Source organism: Heterodontus francisci, chromosome 25, assembly GCF_036365525.1.
Source record: "Heterodontus francisci isolate sHetFra1 chromosome 25, sHetFra1.hap1, whole genome shotgun sequence".
NCBI lineage: Eukaryota > Metazoa > Chordata > Chondrichthyes > Heterodontiformes > Heterodontidae > Heterodontus > Heterodontus francisci.
The window spans coordinates 66,295,418-66,312,846 of record NC_090395.1 but is presented as its reverse complement, the minus strand read 5'-3'; positions in this window follow the sequence as shown (position 1 = coordinate 66,312,846).

The window sequence follows — 17,429 nt, the reverse complement described above, 5'->3', positions numbered from 1 at the left end:
ATTTAAGCGCAAGAATAATAATCCATAGAAAAAAGAATAGTGCCGGAGGACTGGGGAACAGCAAATGTAATTCCGATGTAAAGGGAGATAGAACTAACTCAAGGAACTACAGCAAAAGCAAAACACTGCAGCTGCTGGAAATGTGGAATAGAAACAGAAAATGCTGGAAACACTCAGGCAGCCTCTGTGGAGAAAGCAACAGAGTTAACACTTTAGGTCTGTGACTTTTCATCCTGACTGGGGACAGTTAGAAATGTAACAGGTTTTGAGCAAGTGAAACATAGAAACATAGAAAATAGGAGGAGGAGTAGGCCATTTGCCCTTCGAGCCTGCTCCGCCATTCATTATGATCATGGCTGATCATCCAACTCAGTAACCTGTTCCCGCTTTCCCCCCATATTCTTTGATCCCTTTCGCCTCCTTCTTGAAAACATACAATGTTTTAGCCTCAACTGCTTTCTGTGGTAGCGAATTCCACAGGCTCACCACTCTCTGGGTGAAGAAATTTCTCCTCATCTCAGTCCTGAAAGGTTTATCCCATATCCTTAGACTATGACCCCTGGTTCTGGACTCCCCCACCATTGGGAACATCCTTCCTGCATCTACCCTGTCAAGTCTTGTTAGAATTTTATAGGTTTCTGTGAGATCCCCCCTCACTCTTCTGAACTCCAGCGAATATAATCCTAACCGACTCAATCTCTCCTCGTACGTCAGTCCCATCATCCCAGGAATCAGTCTGGTAAACCTTCGCTGCACTCCCTCCATAGCAAGAACATCCTTCCTCAGATAAGGAGACCAAAACTGCACACAATATTCCAGGTGTGGCCTCACCCAAGCCCTGTATAATTGCAGCAAGACATGCCTGCTCCTGTACTCGAATCCTCTTGCTATGAAGGCCAACATACCATTTGCCTTTTTTACCACCTGTTGCACCTGCATGCTTACCTTCAGCGACTTGTGTACGAGAACACCCAGGACTCGTTGCATATTCCCCTCTCTCAGTTTATAGCCGTTCAGATAATAATCTGCCTTCCTGTTTTTGCTACCAAAGTGGATAACCTCACATTTTTATTCACATTATACTGCATCTTCCATGCACTTGCCCACACACTCAACTTGTCCAAATCACCCTGAAGCCTCTCTGCATCCTCCTCACAACTCACCCTCCCACCCAGTTTGGTGTCATCTGCAAATTTGGAGATATTACATTTAGTTCCCTCATCTAAATCATTAATATATATTGTGAATAGCTGGGATCCGAGCACCGATCCCTGCAGTACCCAACTAGTCACAGCCTGCCATTCAGAAAAAGACCCGTTTATTCCTACTCTTTGTTTCCTGTCTGCCAACCAGTTTTCTATCCATCGCAATACACAACCCCTAATCCCACGCGCTTTAATTTTACACACTAATCTCTTATGTGGGACTTTGTTGAAAGCCTTCTGAAAGTCCAAATAAACCACATCTACTGGCTCCCCCTCATCAACTCTACCAGTTACATCCTCGAAGAATTCTAGTAGATTTGTCATGCATGATTTCCCTTTCGTAAATCCATGCTAACTCTGTCCGATTCTACCACTGTTCTCCAAATGCTTTGCTATAAAATCTTTGATAATGGACTCTAGAATTTTCCCCACTACCAACGTCAGGCTGACTGGTCTATAATTCCCTGCATTCTCTCTGCCTCCCTTTTTAAATTGTGGGGTTACATTAGCTACCCTCCAATCTGTAGGAACTGTTCCAGCATCTACAGAATCTTGGAAGATGACCACCAATGCATCCACTATTTCTAGGGCCACTTCCTTAAGTACTCTGGGATGCATACCATCAGGCCTGGGGATTTATCAGTCTTCAATCCTATCAATTTCCCCAACACCATTTCTCTACTAATACTGATTTCCTTCAGTTCCTCTCTCTCATTAAAGCCTGTGTTCCCCAACATTTCTGGTGTGATATTTGTGCCCTCCTTTGTGGAGGGGGCACGGTGAGAAAAAGAACAAAAGGGAGGGTCTGTGATAGGGTGGAGAGCAGGAGAAATTACAAGACAAAGGGTTTCATGGTGCAAGGCCAAAGGGAGAGGTAATGGGACAAGTAAAGAAACAGAAGGTGTGTCTTGAGATGTAAATGGCTGCTGTCCAAAAGCAAAGTAAAGGAAGTAAGAGAGAAATAAGAGAGAAAGCAACCGAGGTCACAGACCTGAAACGTTAACTCTGTTTCTCTCTCCACAGAGGCGACCAGACCTGCTGAGTATTTCCAACATTTTCTCTTTTTATTCAAGGAATTATAGATGAGTTAGCGTTATGTCAGCGGTAGGAAAGATACCAGAATATTTGCAAAATGATCAGATAACAAAAGAACTCGAGTAAATGATAAAAAATAATTATTATGGCTTTCTAAAAGGTAGGGCATGTTTAACCTAATGACTGATTGAATTCCTTGAAGAAATAACAGAAAGAGTAGACAAGGGTTGTGTATTGAATGTGATATACAGGACTTTCACATCTTTGTTAAGGTGCCACATAAGAGCCTCATGACAACAGTAAGAAATAGAAAACAAAGGATAGGTGTTGAGGGAAGTTTCTCAGACAGGCAGAAAGTAGGAAGTGCTGTCCTTGGGAAGTGGCATCCTGATGGATCTGTTGTTCACCATATACATAAATATTGCTGAAAATAGGGACATGTTGTTGCAGATTTTCATCTTGCACTCATCAGGACAATCGACAAGAATACCAATGTAAGGGAAAGCAACAACTTTTTTTTATTCATTCATGGGATGTGGACGTCTCTGGCCAGGCCAGCATTTATTGCCCATCCTTAATTGCCCTTGTGGTGGTGAGCTGCCTTCTTGAACCGCTGCAGTCCATGTGAGGTAGGTACACCTACAGCACTGTTAGGAAGGGAGTTCCATGATTTTGACCCAGCGACAGTGAAGGAACAGCAATATTTTTCCAAGTCAGGATGGTGTGTGGCTTGGAGCGGAACTTGCAGGTGATGCTGTTCCCATGCACTTGCAGCCCTTGTCCTTCTAGGTGGTAGAGGTCGTGGGTTTGGAAGGTGCTAAGGAGCCTTGGTGCGTTGCTGCAGTGCATTTTGTAGATGGTATACACTGCTGCCACTGTGCGTCGGTGGTGGAGGGAGTGAATGTATGTGAATGGATTGCCAATCAAGCGTGCTGCTTTGTCCTGGATGGTGTCGAGCTTCTTGAATTTTGTTGGATCTGCACCCATCCAGGCAAATGGAGAGTATTCCATCACACTCCTGACTTGTGCCTTGTAGACAGGCTTTGGGGAGTCAGGAGGTGAGTTACTTGCCGCAGGATTCCTAGCCTCTGACCTGCTCTTGTAGCCACGGTACTTATATGGCTACTCCAGTTCAGTATCTGGTCCAGTGATTGTAATGCCATTGAATGTCAAGGGGAGATGTTTAGATTCTCTCTTGTTGGATATGATCATCGCCTGGCACTTGTGTGGCACGAATGTTACTTGCCATTTATCAGCCCAAGGCTGGATATTGTCCAGGTCTTGCTGCATTTCTACACAGACTGCTTCAGTATCTGAGGAGTCTTGAATGGTGCTGAACATCTTTTAATCATCGGTGAACATCCCCACTTCTGACCTTATGGTTGAAGGAAGGTCATTGATGAAGCAGCTGAAGATGATTGGTCCTAGGACACTACCCCGAAGAACTTCTGCAGTGATGTCCTGGAGCTGAGATGATTGACCTCCAACAACCACAACCATCTTCCTTTGCGCTAGGTATGACATCAACCAGCGGAGAGTTTTCCCCCTGATTCCCCTTGACTCCAGTTTTGCTAGGGCTCCTTGTTGCCATACTTGATCAAATGCTGCCTTGATGTCAAGGGCAGTCACTCTCACCTCACCTCGAGTTCAGCTCTTTTGTCCATGTTTGAACAAAGGCTGTAATGAGGTCAGGAGCTGAGTGGCCCTGGCGAAACCCAAACTTAGCGACACTGAGCAGGTTATTTCTAAGCAGGTGCTGCTTGATGGCACTGTCGACGACACCTTCCATCACTTTACTGATGATTGAAAGTAGACTGATGGGGCGGTAATTGACCAGGTTGGAGTTGTGCTGCTTCTTGTGTGCAGGACATACCTGGGCAATTTTCCACACTGCCGGTAGATGCCAGTGTCGTAGCTGTACTAAAACTGCTTGGCTAGGGGCCCGGCAAGTTCTGGAGCACAGGTCTTCTGTACTATTGCCGGAATATTGTCAGGGTCCATAACCTTTGCAGTATCCAGTGCCTTCAGTCATTTCTTCATATCACGCAGAGTGAATTGAATTGGCTGAAGACTGGCATCTGTGATGCTGGGGACTTCAGGAGGAGATCGAGATGTATCATCCACTCGGCACTTCTGGCTGAAGATTGTTGCAAATGCATCAGCCATATCCTTTGCTGATGTGCTGGGCTCCCCCATCATTGAGGATGGGGATATTTGTGGAGCCACCTGTATGAGAAGGGAATGCTGACATGTGAACTCGGATTGGTTGTGAACAGACTGGTTTAATCTCAAACTGTTGCCAAGGAGAGGGATGGAGTAGGCAGTCAGGGAACGGAGTTTGGAGTGGGGACCAAAAACAATGGCTTCGGTCTTCCCAGTATTTAATTGGAGGAAATTTCTGCTCATCCAGTACTGGATGTCGGATAAGTAATCTGAGAATGTAGCAACAGTGGAGGAGTCGAGAGAGTTGGTGGTGTAGTAGAACTGGGTGTCGACAGCATACATGTAAAAATTAACCAAAGCTTTTGGATGATGGAACAATCGAAAGTGCTTCAATTATCTGAAAAGATGTGCATCAGTTAGCAGGGTTGGTGACAGAGTTTAATGTCATTCTTTGTGGCAGTATGAGAATGGGCCTCTCTGCACTAGAGAGCATCCTGGAGTGAGTGGCAGCTTCCACAAACTCTGCACGTGCTTTACATAACACAGAGGCCTTCTGACCTCCATAATGTCATGGATATAATGAGGAATTTCTTCCAAGCCTTTGCAGGCAATTGATATCTGTAGGAGGGTCATAGGATCTCCAGTGTTCCTGCCTTAAGAGTTTGGTTTCCTGGATTGCCAGCTGTTCCTCTTCACTTCTTTCTCCAACATGTGAACCATTAAGAGGGGAATCTCTGTGAGTAAAAACATATTGTGGCCTTCCTGCCGATTTGAAGGGAATTCCCTGAACAGAAAACTGTCTCAAGGAAGATTTTCAAATATGGCTAAGAACCTCTAAAATAAAGTGAAAGTATTTTCCACAAAGGCCACTCCAAAGTAGAATTATAAGTATTTATCTAACACCTCAATTCACCTTAAGATTCCAGTATCTGCCTTCCTCAGCTGGTGTTATAGATGCTCGTTTTATATTGCTATAAATTAGGTTTTAGAGGGTTTGGCAGGGTAAATGCTGAGAAGTTGTTTCCCAGGGCTGGAAGGTCTAGAACTCAGGCTCATAGTCTCAGAATTAAAGGTTTGCCATTTCGAACTGAGATGAAGAGAAATTTCTTCACTCAAAGGATCCTACCTTTAGAATTCCCAACTGCAGAGAGTTGTGGATGCTCAGTCATTGAGTATATTTTAGGGCACTAAGAGCATCAAGGTACCTGGGGGTCAGGCTGGAAAGTGGAGTTGAGATAGAAGATCGGCCATGATCGTATTGAATGGCGGAGCAGGCTCGAAGGGCCGAATGGCCTACTCCTGCTCCTACTTTTTATGTTCTTATGTTCTTATGACTGGATCCTAGGGTGGATTAGCTCTGATGATCTAATCCCAGCCTAAACCCCTCTTTTGCATTGCTGCACTCTCACTAGGATGGGTACTTTTTATCCCCTGATTTATTTGGCTGAATTAAGGATGGAAATTAAATGGGATGTAAAACTGGGCGATCCTCTTTATTCCTCAGATTTTGACTCTGTTCCCGATAGATCCATTGGGTTAGTGTCCTACCACTCAATCAGAATTTCATATCTATGGTCTCCAGAAGGAATGGGCTTGATAGACCAAATGAACTTTCCTTATTTTGTGCTTTATCATGTTGCCATGAATGAAATCAACTCCAATCAGTAGCATTCAGGAAACCCTTCTTACTTATTTACCTTAGTGGCTTTAATTAACTAGAACAGGTAACAAAATTAACTAGTATTCACCAGAACAAATATAATCAGGTACAGTAACCAACACCCATAGTACAGCCAGTTCTATTAAAGTGCTTTGTTTCTCACAAATTCACAGAGGACTCCATTTTGTGATGGGGAAGAATTTTGCATCCATTCGCAAAACTTGCTTTGGCGCAATAAAATTATTTGCTAATCTGTTGATTTTCCTCTGGTATCACGTCATCTGCTGCCCAAATCAAATAGCGCGCCTAAATTATGACATCCAGGGCAACATTTTGAAGGAAAGTTGTTTGCTTTTTTCTAATTTATGTAACAATTCATTGAAACAATTAAAACTGAACCTCAAGTGAAAATGCAACCAATTGGAAAAACCTGCCACATTTCTTATCATTTAGCCTCAAAACTTAACATAAGCTAAAACCAGACACATGCAGGAGAAGAGGTTCTATGTCATGACCACAAGTAGGTCTCTATTTCTGAGAACCAACTTCTGTTTGTTAGTTCCTTATCGTGTGTGAGAATCAAAGTGTGATCAGACAAAAGAGATAGCGCAACCCAATCTTTTACCAAAGGCAGCTCACATCCCGCCTGTTCAGCTGTTTCTCAGCTTTGAGTTCCACAGAAGGAGCATGAGTAGGGTTGCCAGCTTTTGATGGACAAATTCCTGCATGTGTCATCGCATGACCTTCTGCCTCCACCCCTCACACTGCTGTCATTGGTTGCCCAAAATGCCCATTTTCGTGGTATACCAATTGGAAAGTAAGCTGTTACCTGATTGGATGATTCTTGACTGTCAAACAAATAGCATTTTTACCTATATCCAATGTTTTTATAACTAGTAAACAAAAGCATTCAAAGAATTCTTTCTTAAGAAAACACAAGTTTTTAATTGCTTCTTTGCTTTTTCTCCTGGGTTTCCCACATCAGAGTCCTGGAGATTAATCTTTACTTCCTGGAGACATGGTAATTCCAGAGATTTGGCAACCCGAACATCAGTTATAGGCCGATGTGCCATTTAAGCAAAAAATGACATAAAATAAAAGGGGTTGGCATAGACTCTCCAATCTAAGTTGAAGACTTGGTCAAGTACCAAAGAAATGCAGTGTAGCTAAATTGCCTTGGGATTCAGGGGCAGCAGTAGGAAATTCCATTAGAGCACTTCTGGGGAAAAGGAACAGGAAATTCCCTTTAGGTAATTTCCATAGCAATTGGATGTGAAGAATGGGATTTACTTGTGCAGACAGAGGCAGGAAATTCTATTCTTGGCCAATATCAAAGCCAAAAAATGTTGTTCTTTGCAAAGTAATCACAGAAATTTATTTGATCAAATTTAAAAGTGAATCTGGGAAGATTTCTTCAAAGAGTTGCAAGAACATGGAAAGCACAGCGCCAGAAGGCCTAGAGATGCAGGGGAAATTGAGGTGGTTAAAATGGAAGGACATATGTGAGAAGGAAGGATATTAATAGATATGAAGAAAAGGCAGGGAGCTAAGATTTGGCTGAGAAAATGTTGGAAGAGGGATGGTGGGCTAAATGGCCTATGTTTTTTTTTTCAATAAATGCCATTTTTGGCCATATTCCTCCCTTTGATTTGTACAACCTAGATTTGCCTCACCTTAAAGTTTGATTTTTAAGTGGAAGGCAGCAGGAAAATGATAAAAACGTAAAGATAATAACTTTACTTTTAACAGAGAAAGGTTGGATGATGTAGAAGAGCAGTGGGATTTGTTTTAATTCTTTCATGTGATGTGGGTGTTGCTGGCATGGCCAGCATTTGTTGTCCATCCCTAACTGTCCCTGAAAATGTGGTGGTGAGCCACCTTCTTGAACCACTGCAGTCCATCTGTTGCGGGTATACGCACGGTGCCGTTAGGGAGGGATTCCAGGATTTTGATCCAGTGACAATGAAGGAACGATGATATAGTTCCAGGTCAATATGGTGTGTGGCTTGGAGGGGAACTTGCAGGTGGTGGTGTTCCCACGTGACTGCTGCCCTTGTCCTTCTAGGTGGTAGATGTCGTGGGTTTGGAATGTGCTGTCGAAGGAGCCTTGGTGAGTTGCTGCAGTGCATCTTGTCGATGGTACACATTGCTGCCACTGTGCATCGGTGGAGGGAGTGAATGTTTAAGTTGATGGATGGGATGTTGATCAAGTGGACTGTTTTGCCCTGGATGATGTCAAGCTTCTTGAGTGTTGTTGGAGTTGCACTCAATCAGGAAAGTGGATACTATCCTGACTTGTGCCTTGTAAATGGTGGACAGGCTTTGGGGAATAAGGATGTGCGTTACCCGCCTCAGAATTCCCAGTCTCTGACCTGCTGTTGTATCCACAATATTTATATGGCTGGTTCAGTTCAGTTTCTGGTCAATGTTAACCACCATGATGTTGATAGTGGGGAATTCAGTGATGGTAATGCCATTGAATGTCAACGAGAGATGGTTAGATTCTCTCTTATTGGAGATAGTCATTGCTTGGAACTTGTGTGGCACAAATGTTACTTGTCAGTTATCAGCCCAAGCCTGATGTTGTCCAGGTCTTGCTGCATATGGACAGGGACTGCTTCAATATATGATGAGTTGTGAATGGTGCTGAATACTGTGCAATCATCAGTGAACATCTCCACTTCTGATGGAGGGAAGGTCATTGATGAAGCAGCTGAAGATGACTGGACCTCAGACTGTATCCTGTACTGGTGTCCTGGGACTGAGATGATTGGCCTCCAACAACCACAACCATCTTCCTTTGTGCTAGGTATGACTCCAACTAGTGGAGAGTTTTCCCCAATTCCCATTGACTCCAGTTTTGCTAGGGCTTCTTGATGCCACACTCGGTCAAATGCTGCCTTGATGTCAAGGGCAATCACTCTCACTTCCCCTCGAGTTCAAGTCTTTTGTCTATGTTTGGACCAAGGCTGTAGTGAGGTCAGGGGCCGAATGGCCTTGGCAAAACCCAAACTGAACATTGTGGCGTAAGTGCCGCTTGATAGCCCTGTCAACGACACCTTTCATCACTTTGCTGATGGGATGGTAATTGGCCAGATTGAATTTGTCCTATTTTTTGTGGACAGGATTTACCTGGGTAATTTTTCACATTATCAGAGATGCCAATGTTGTAACTGTGCTGGACAGCTTGGCTAGGGGCGCAGCTAGTGCTGGAGCATAAGTCTTCAGTACTACAGCTGGGATGCTGTCAGGGCCCATAGCCTTTGCAGTATCCAGTACCTTCAGCCTTTTCTTGATATTAAGTGCAGTGAATTGAATTGGCTGAAGACTGGAATCTGTGATGCTGGGGATCTCAGGATGAGGCCGAGATGGATCAACCCCTCAGCACTTCTGGCTGAAGATGGTTGCAAGTGCTTCAGCCTTGTCTTTTGCACAGACATGCTGGGCTGCCCCATCATTGAGGATAGGGATATTTGTAGAGCCTCCCCCTCCTGTTAATTGTTTAATTGTCCACCACCATTCACAACTGGATGTGGCAGCGCTCTTCACGTTGACAAAAAATTCGAAGTAACACTTCAAGTGGATAAGACTGTGTTCAGGTTCACGCTTCACTAACAGAAAGGTTGCTTTAAGAACCTAGACCCAACCATCTTCAGCTGCTTCATCAATGACCTTCCTTCAATCATAAGGTCAGATGATTGCACAATGTTCAGCACCATTCGTGACTCCTCAGATACTGAAGCAGTCCGTGTAGAAATGCAGCAAGACCTGGACAATATCCAGGCTTGGGCTGATAAGTGGCAAGTAACATTTGCGCCACACAAGTGCCAGGCAATGACCATCTCCAACAAGAGAGAATCTAACCATCTCCCCTTGACATTCAACAGCATTACCATCACTGAATCCCCCACTATCAACATCCTAGGGGTTACCATCGACCAGAAACTGAACTGGAGTAGTCATCTCAATACCATGGCTACAAGAGCAGGTCAGAGGCTAGGAATCCTGAGGCGAGTAACTCACCTCCTGACTCCCCTAAGTCTGTCCAGCATCTACAAGGCACAAGTCAGGAGTGTGATGGAATACTCTCCATTTGCCTGGATGGGTGCAGCTCCAACAACACTCAAGGAGCTCGACACCATCCAGGACAAAGCAGCCTGCTTGATTGGCACACCGTCTACAAACGTTCACTCCCTCCACCACCGACGCACAGTAGCAGCAGTGTGTACCATCTACAAGATGCACTGCAGCAATTCACCAAGGCTCCTTGGACAGCACCTTCCAAACCCGCGACCTCTACCAACAAGAAGGACAAGGGCAGCAAATACATGGGAACACCACCACCTGCAAGTTCCCCTCCAAGTCACACACCATCCTGACTTGGAACTATATCGCCGTTCCGTCACTGTCGCTGGGTCAAAATCCTGGAACTCCCTTCCTAACAGCACTGTGGGTGTACCAACCCCACATGGACTGCAACGGTTCAAGAAGGCAGCTCACCACCACCTTCTCAAGGGCAATTAGGGATGGGCAATAAATTCTGGCAGAGCCAGTGACGCCTACATCCCATGAATGAATAAAAAAAAAATAAGAACATAATAAATAGGGATTGGAGTTGGCCATTTGGCTCTTCGAGCCTGCTCCATCATTTAATAAGATCACGGCTGATCTTCCGACTCAACTCCACCTCCCATATCCCTTAATTCCCCTACTACCCAAAAATCTGTTGATCTCTGTCTTGAATATACTCAATGACTGAGCATCTGGAGTACAGAATTCCAAAGATTGACAACCCTCTGAGTGAAGAAATTTCTCCACTTCTCAGTCCTTAATGGCCAACCCACATTGTGATCCCATGTTCCAGATTCCCCAGCCAGAGAAAGCATTTTCTCAGCATCTACCCTTAAGAATTTTATATATTTCAATAGATCACCTCTCATTCTTCTACACTCCAGGAAATATACTCAATCTCTCCTCAAAGGCCAATCCCTTCATCCTGGGAACCAGTCTAGCAAAACTTTGTTAGACTCTGTCTAGGGTACGTACGGGAAGGTGGTGGTGTAATGGTAATGTCACTGGACTAGTAAGCCAGAGCCCAAGTTAATGCTCTGGGGACATGGGTTCAAATCCCACCACACCAGATAGTAAAATTTGAATTCAATTAATAAATCTGGAATTTTAAAAAGTTAGCCTAATGGTGATTGCAAATCTGTTTCACTAATGCCCTTTAGGGAAGGAAAACTGCTGTCTCTTACCTGGTCTGGCCTACATGTGACTCCAAGTTAACACTTAAATGCTTGCCAAAATGGCTTCACAAGCCACTCAGTTCAAGGGCAATTAGAAATGGGCAATAAAAGCCAGTGATGCCCACATCCCACAATTGAATAAGAATAAAACTGCAGCCTGTACTCCAAGTGTGGCCTTAGCAATGTCCTGTATAATTGTAGGAAAACTCTTATACTTGGTAACAAAGGGGCAGAATCAATTTGCCAACCCGGTGCAGGCCCATTTTCAGGCCTCTCTCTGGTATCCTCTCCCCTCCCCCACGGCCTTACCTGACAGCTAGCTACGTGCTATATCTGGTTAATTTTCTGCTATGGAAAACCAGCAAGTTTTCAGTGGTGTGCACTATCACAGTTCTTCCTCTTTGTTCTTTCTTCACCCCACACTCTTCATCCCTGCCCACCATTTTTCCCAGCTTTAATGTTGTTGAATCTCTAAGTTCTTCCAGTTCTGATGATAGGTCATTGAAATGCTAACATATATTGGAGTCATATGCAGCCCAGGTCAGGTAGGGATGGCACCATTAGTCAACCAATTGGGTTTTTATGACATTCCAGCAGATTTTTCCTAGTGCTAACCCACAAATTACCAGGTTTCATTGAAGACAATTTAAAAACCTGCCATAATAGGATCTGAACTCACAACTTGCAGGTTGCTACAAGTGATATTTATACAAAAGCAAAATACTGCGGATGGAAGTCTAAAATATAAGTAGAAAATGCAGGAGATACTCAGCAGGTCAGGCAGTATCTGTGGAGAGAGAAACAGAGAACGTTTCAGGTCGATGATCTTTCACCAGAACTGGAAAAAGTTAGAGATGTAACATGCTTTAAGCAAGAGCAGAGTCAGAGAAAGTAGGGGGTGGGGTTGGAGGGGAGGAAAGTCCGAAAGAGAAGGTCTGTGATAGGGTAGTGTTATGTTTACGCCAGGTTACTGGATATTTTATATATCTGATTTATCTCAGAGAAATGCAGATATCATCCTTATATTAAAACTATCTTCCATCTTATCTTTGGCCTCCTTGTCTCGAGAGACAATGGGTAAGCGCCTGGAGGTGGTCAGTAGTTTGTGCAGCAGCACCTGGAGTGGCTATAAAGGCCAATTCTAGAGTGACAGACTCTTCCACAGGTGCTGCAGAAAAATTTGTTTGTCGGGGCTGTTACACAGTTGGCTCTCCCCTTGCGCTTCTGTCTTTTTTACTGCCAACTACTAAGTCTCTTCGATTCGCCACACTTTAGCCCCGCCTTTATGACTGCCCACCAGCTCTGGCGATCGCTGGCAACTGACTCCCACGACTTGTGATCAATGTCACAGGACTTCATGTCGCATTTGCAGACGTCTTTAAAGCGGAGACATGGACGGCCGGTGTGTCTGGTACCAGTGATGAGCACGCTGTACAATGTGACCTTGGGGATCCTGCCATCTACCATGCGGCTCACATGGCCAAGCCATCTTAGGCGCCGCTGGCTTAGTAGGGTGTATATGCTGGGGATGTTGGCCGCCTCGAGGACTTCTGCATTGGAGATACGGTCCTGCCACCTGATGCCAAGGATTCTCCGGAGATAGCAAAGATGGAATGAATTGAGACGTCGCTCTTGGCTGACGTACGTTGTCCAGGCCTCGCTGCCGTAGAGCAAGGTACTGAGGACACAGGCTTGGTACACTTGGACTTAGACTTGGACTTGGACTAGTTTATTTACAGTACTTTAAAATATCTCAGTGCTTACAAAATCTCAGTATAATGTCTTTATCAGAACAGTCCCTGTTTCTCTAGAACGCTCCAGCGTGTCTCTTTTAGATTCACTTTCAATGCACTAGTCTTAAGTAAGCACACACAGTCAGCACTGATCAGTGGACAGACTAATGCAATCAAACCCAAATCAATCAAATCATTGAATGCTACAGGTTGAAGACAGGAGAGATTAAATGACAAAAGGGATGGTGCTGCAAGACAAAAGAGGATGGTAATGGGAAAAGTAAAGAAAGGAAAGGTTGATCTGGAGAAGGTGGAAATGGGAAAAGCAGGCTGGAATTTTAGTCCTCCCCGGAAGCGGGCGAGGAGATGGCGGGGGGGTAAAATCCGGTGGGTTGCTGGAAGCGCCATGCCTGTTGCCTACCCACCCCTGCTGCTATTTCACCACTGGCGGGGGAGGTAGCAGACAGCCTACCCAGCCTTAGGCCAGTTGAGGCTGTTAAGTGGCCAATTAATGGCCAATTAAGGGCCTTGTCCTGCCGCTGCTAGGGTTTTACCAGTGCTGGATAGGCACTTTTGCACCTCAGGAGTCTGCATAGTAATACCCAGCGGCCTCCTCATGGGCTGGGGGTCCCTCCTGATCAGGCACCCTTTGCTGAATCAAGAGGGCCTCCCCCGCCCAAGCAGCATGTGCCGCTCCCGCTGAAATGACCCCCCTCCCCACCCTACCCTCTAAACCCTCACCTTCGCCGGGGCCTAGCCAATTGATCCCTGGCAAGACTTATATTCTTGAAGGCCGTGTCCATTTTCTTCCTTTCTCTCTGGGTGCAGTCCCACCGGTGGTGCTTGGAGGCGGGACTTCCTGCCTCAGTGGGGCGTAAGCCCAACTGCAGCCAATTAAGGACCTGAGACACACAAAATAGCAGCGTGGCTTGCAGGCCTGGCGGACGTGGGCTCCTGGCTTTCCAGCCACCTCATCATTAAATTCCAGCCACAGAATCATTATCAGCACCTGCTTTCCGATAAAAAGAGCAGAGGTTATGATCGGAAATTTTTGAACTGAATGTTGAGTTCGGAAGGTTGTAAGTGCCTAATCAAAAGATGACGTGCTGTTCTTCGAGCTTCCAGAGCGCTTCATTGGGACGGTGTAAGAGCCTGAGGACAGACAGGCCAGAGTGGGAGTAGGGCGGAGAATTATTCTCACTTAGCAGGAGTGATTAAATGGCTTGAGTTCACAAAATTTATGATACTAAATGTCAATAGAAAGTCTATGGGCAAATGAAAGTGTGACAACTAACTGGCATTGTTTATTTGTCACTAGCCTCACAATCCGACTCATTTTATACAGGCAAGCAGCCGATTGCAGGGAGGCCTGTTGTAAGTGAGAAGGTTATGTACTTGCATACAATTTGAGAATGTAATAAGACTTGTGCTGGAGGACAGTGCTACCTCCTAAATTCTTGAATTACACTTCATCAGGAAGGGTTTTATATTGACCCTGGATTTGTATTAGGACATATGGCACAGAGACACATCAAAATGTTGGAGAAATCCATTTTTATAGCACTTGTGCGATTAGGATTGTTTGGAATGGACAGCATGATTTTTGAGGACGTGATCTGAAAATTTCTAAACCAGATGCTATTGATGTTAAATAGAATTTGATTTTTCTGCTCTTGCATGTGTGCCAAGATGTTGAGGAGTTTGTTTTTAAGAACTTTGCTTTCAAAGAGCTTTCATCATCAGCAAAGTGACACAGGGACTCAAGTCATGAACTCAAATCCCTGACCTCTCCCCCTGCCCCACCTTCACCACTCCTAGATTGGAACCTGGCAAAAGTGGCAACCCCATATATGAAAAACGATATGGTATGTTTGGAAAGCTGAGAATAAAATTGAGCTTTTCAAAGAGTTAATATGAAAAGAAATCAACAGGATGCCTATTCTCTCCTAAATCTGGTAGCTAATCACAACTTTAAGAGATGCTATCTCAAACGTAGCATGCAGACGAGTACTTAAGGGCCTGTCACACTTCACAAGCACGTTGATGTGTGTCACCACATCCTTGATAAACATTTAGCTTGGGTTTTTCCATTGCCTTCGGTTGCTCTTATTTAACAAGTAAAGTTATAGCTGTGCTGGAGTGATGACTCATGAGAAATGATGCCGACTGACCTCAGTATTAACAGGGAGGGTAGGAAGGGTGCGCGAGGGCCAGGGAGTGGGCGATGTACCCGACAAGACCAGGAACGTGGAGGCCCTGCCAATCTTAACGACAGGGCCTCACTTAAAATAAAAATAATGCAGAGACCTAACCCTACAACACAGGTCCAGAATGGCTATCTGGCCAACAGGCAGGAGGGAGGGAGTATCTGGTGGCGGATGGCCACACCTGGGGGCCCGCTATGTGAACATTTCCTGATAGTCGCTGGGGTTGGTGAGAGTGAATGAAAGCCTGTGCAAGCATCTGATAAGAGTGGGTTAACATGGGGACGACCAGGAAGGAAGTGGAATCAGTGCGGGCAAGTTGACTCTCCTTATTTTAACTACACCCACACCCTGACATGGTGCATGCCGGGTGAGGGCAGTTAAAAACAGGGCCACTTAGCATATTGGTGAGGTGAAGACTGAAACTCCTTCCACCCCTTGTTGCTCAGTTTCTTGGTGAAGAACAACCAAATTGGAGGAGAGAATTCAAATATATATATTTCTAATTCCCCCTCTCCCTCCACTTTGTGAAAGGCCATTTATGCCTTTTCTCCAGGATCTTCTGCTAAGGTTATGATCAGGTGAACCTCTGTGGGAAATCAGTTCTAAAATGTCAGCCTTTTAAAAAAATTTCCACCACCCCTCCCCACTCTTTCAGAGACCAAGTTATGTTTCAAACAGGAATCACGTTCGGTATTTGTCTCTGAAGTGTGTCCTACCTCATTCTTGCCTTGACCATAGGCTGGATTTTCAATTGTCTGTGGGGCTGAGGTCGGGTGCAGGCTTGCTTTGAAAATACTGCTGTCAGATGGCGTGTCAGTCTTTTGACGCCTCCGTGACCCGCTGCAATTTTTCAAAGTTAGAGTGGGGGAGGAGTGAGCCGGCAACTTGCTCACCTCCAATGAGCTGCCCATTAAGCTTGGTGAAGAGCATGTTAACGGGCTGGAGAAGACCAGAAGGAAATTTTCAAAGTGGCAAACAGGAAGAGCAAACAGCCTGGGGCACATAAATGCGCATCTATTGAGAGCACAGCAGGGAGCCATTATTTATTGTTGCTGCTAATTTAAAGGCTTGAAACAAAAGGGAAAGTCTAACTGAAGTGCTCATGCGGTGGCACAAAGTTGCCATTGTTAGAGTAGAGTGCATTAATTATCTGATGAGTGAGCATTTGGACACTAGATCGGGCTGTGAGGCTGCTGGCCCTCTGTATTCCTGCCCACTTCATTCCATAAGGCAATGGCAAGCCCAATCATGGCTGCCTTCTGACTTTGAAAATTGACCTCCGGAGCCACTTCTCACCTACAGGCAAACCCGGTGCCATTCATTGGGCGCCAAACATGCCTCTGGCCCAATTTGGGCCTTCACGTATCAAAATATTGTTACGTCAATGAGACTGATGCAGAGCGGGGTCAGCACCTGAAAATGATCCAGGAGTCGTGAAAATCCAGCCCCATGTGCCTTTTTTAATATATTTTTTATATTGCTGAAAATGTTGTTGAAGCTTTTCGTCTTGCACTCATCAGGACAATCCGCAAGAATAACCAATATAAGCAAAAACAACAACATATACTGCATGAGCTTGACTCTAATTGGTTACCTGGTTTAAATTTCAAAGTTAACTGTCAGTCACCATAAACTGATGCATTCTCCATGGCAATGCCTCTACCAATCAGAGTTCACTTGCCAACTAATCAGCATTCTCTTATCATGGGGGGGACCCTCATGATCAGGCACCTTGTACCTGATGGAAGGCTGCCCCAATGCACACCCAACGCGCCCCCTATTGCCCCAATCTACCACCTTTGCCTTACTGGGGTCCAACCGATCACCACCGGCGAGGCCACAAAACTTAGCTTTTCCCAGAGTGTCCTTCCTCTTCTTGTTGATGCTGGGTTACAATCCCAGGAGTGACCACCGCTTCTGGTGGTACTGCTGGGACTAAGAGCTGCCGGCCCGCTAATTGGCCAGCAGCTCTATTAGGCGGGACTTCCTGCCTCAATGAGATGGAAGTCCCGCCTCAGACCAATTAAAGGCCTGGGGACCGTAAAATGCAGTCTGGATCCCCAGGCCCGGCGGAGGCGGGATCGCCACCGACTTTTCAGTCAGTGGATGGCTCCCATCCGATGAAAGTAAAATTCAGGCCTATGTTCCTATCAGAGCAGAAATCCTGGTTGAGTTTGTTT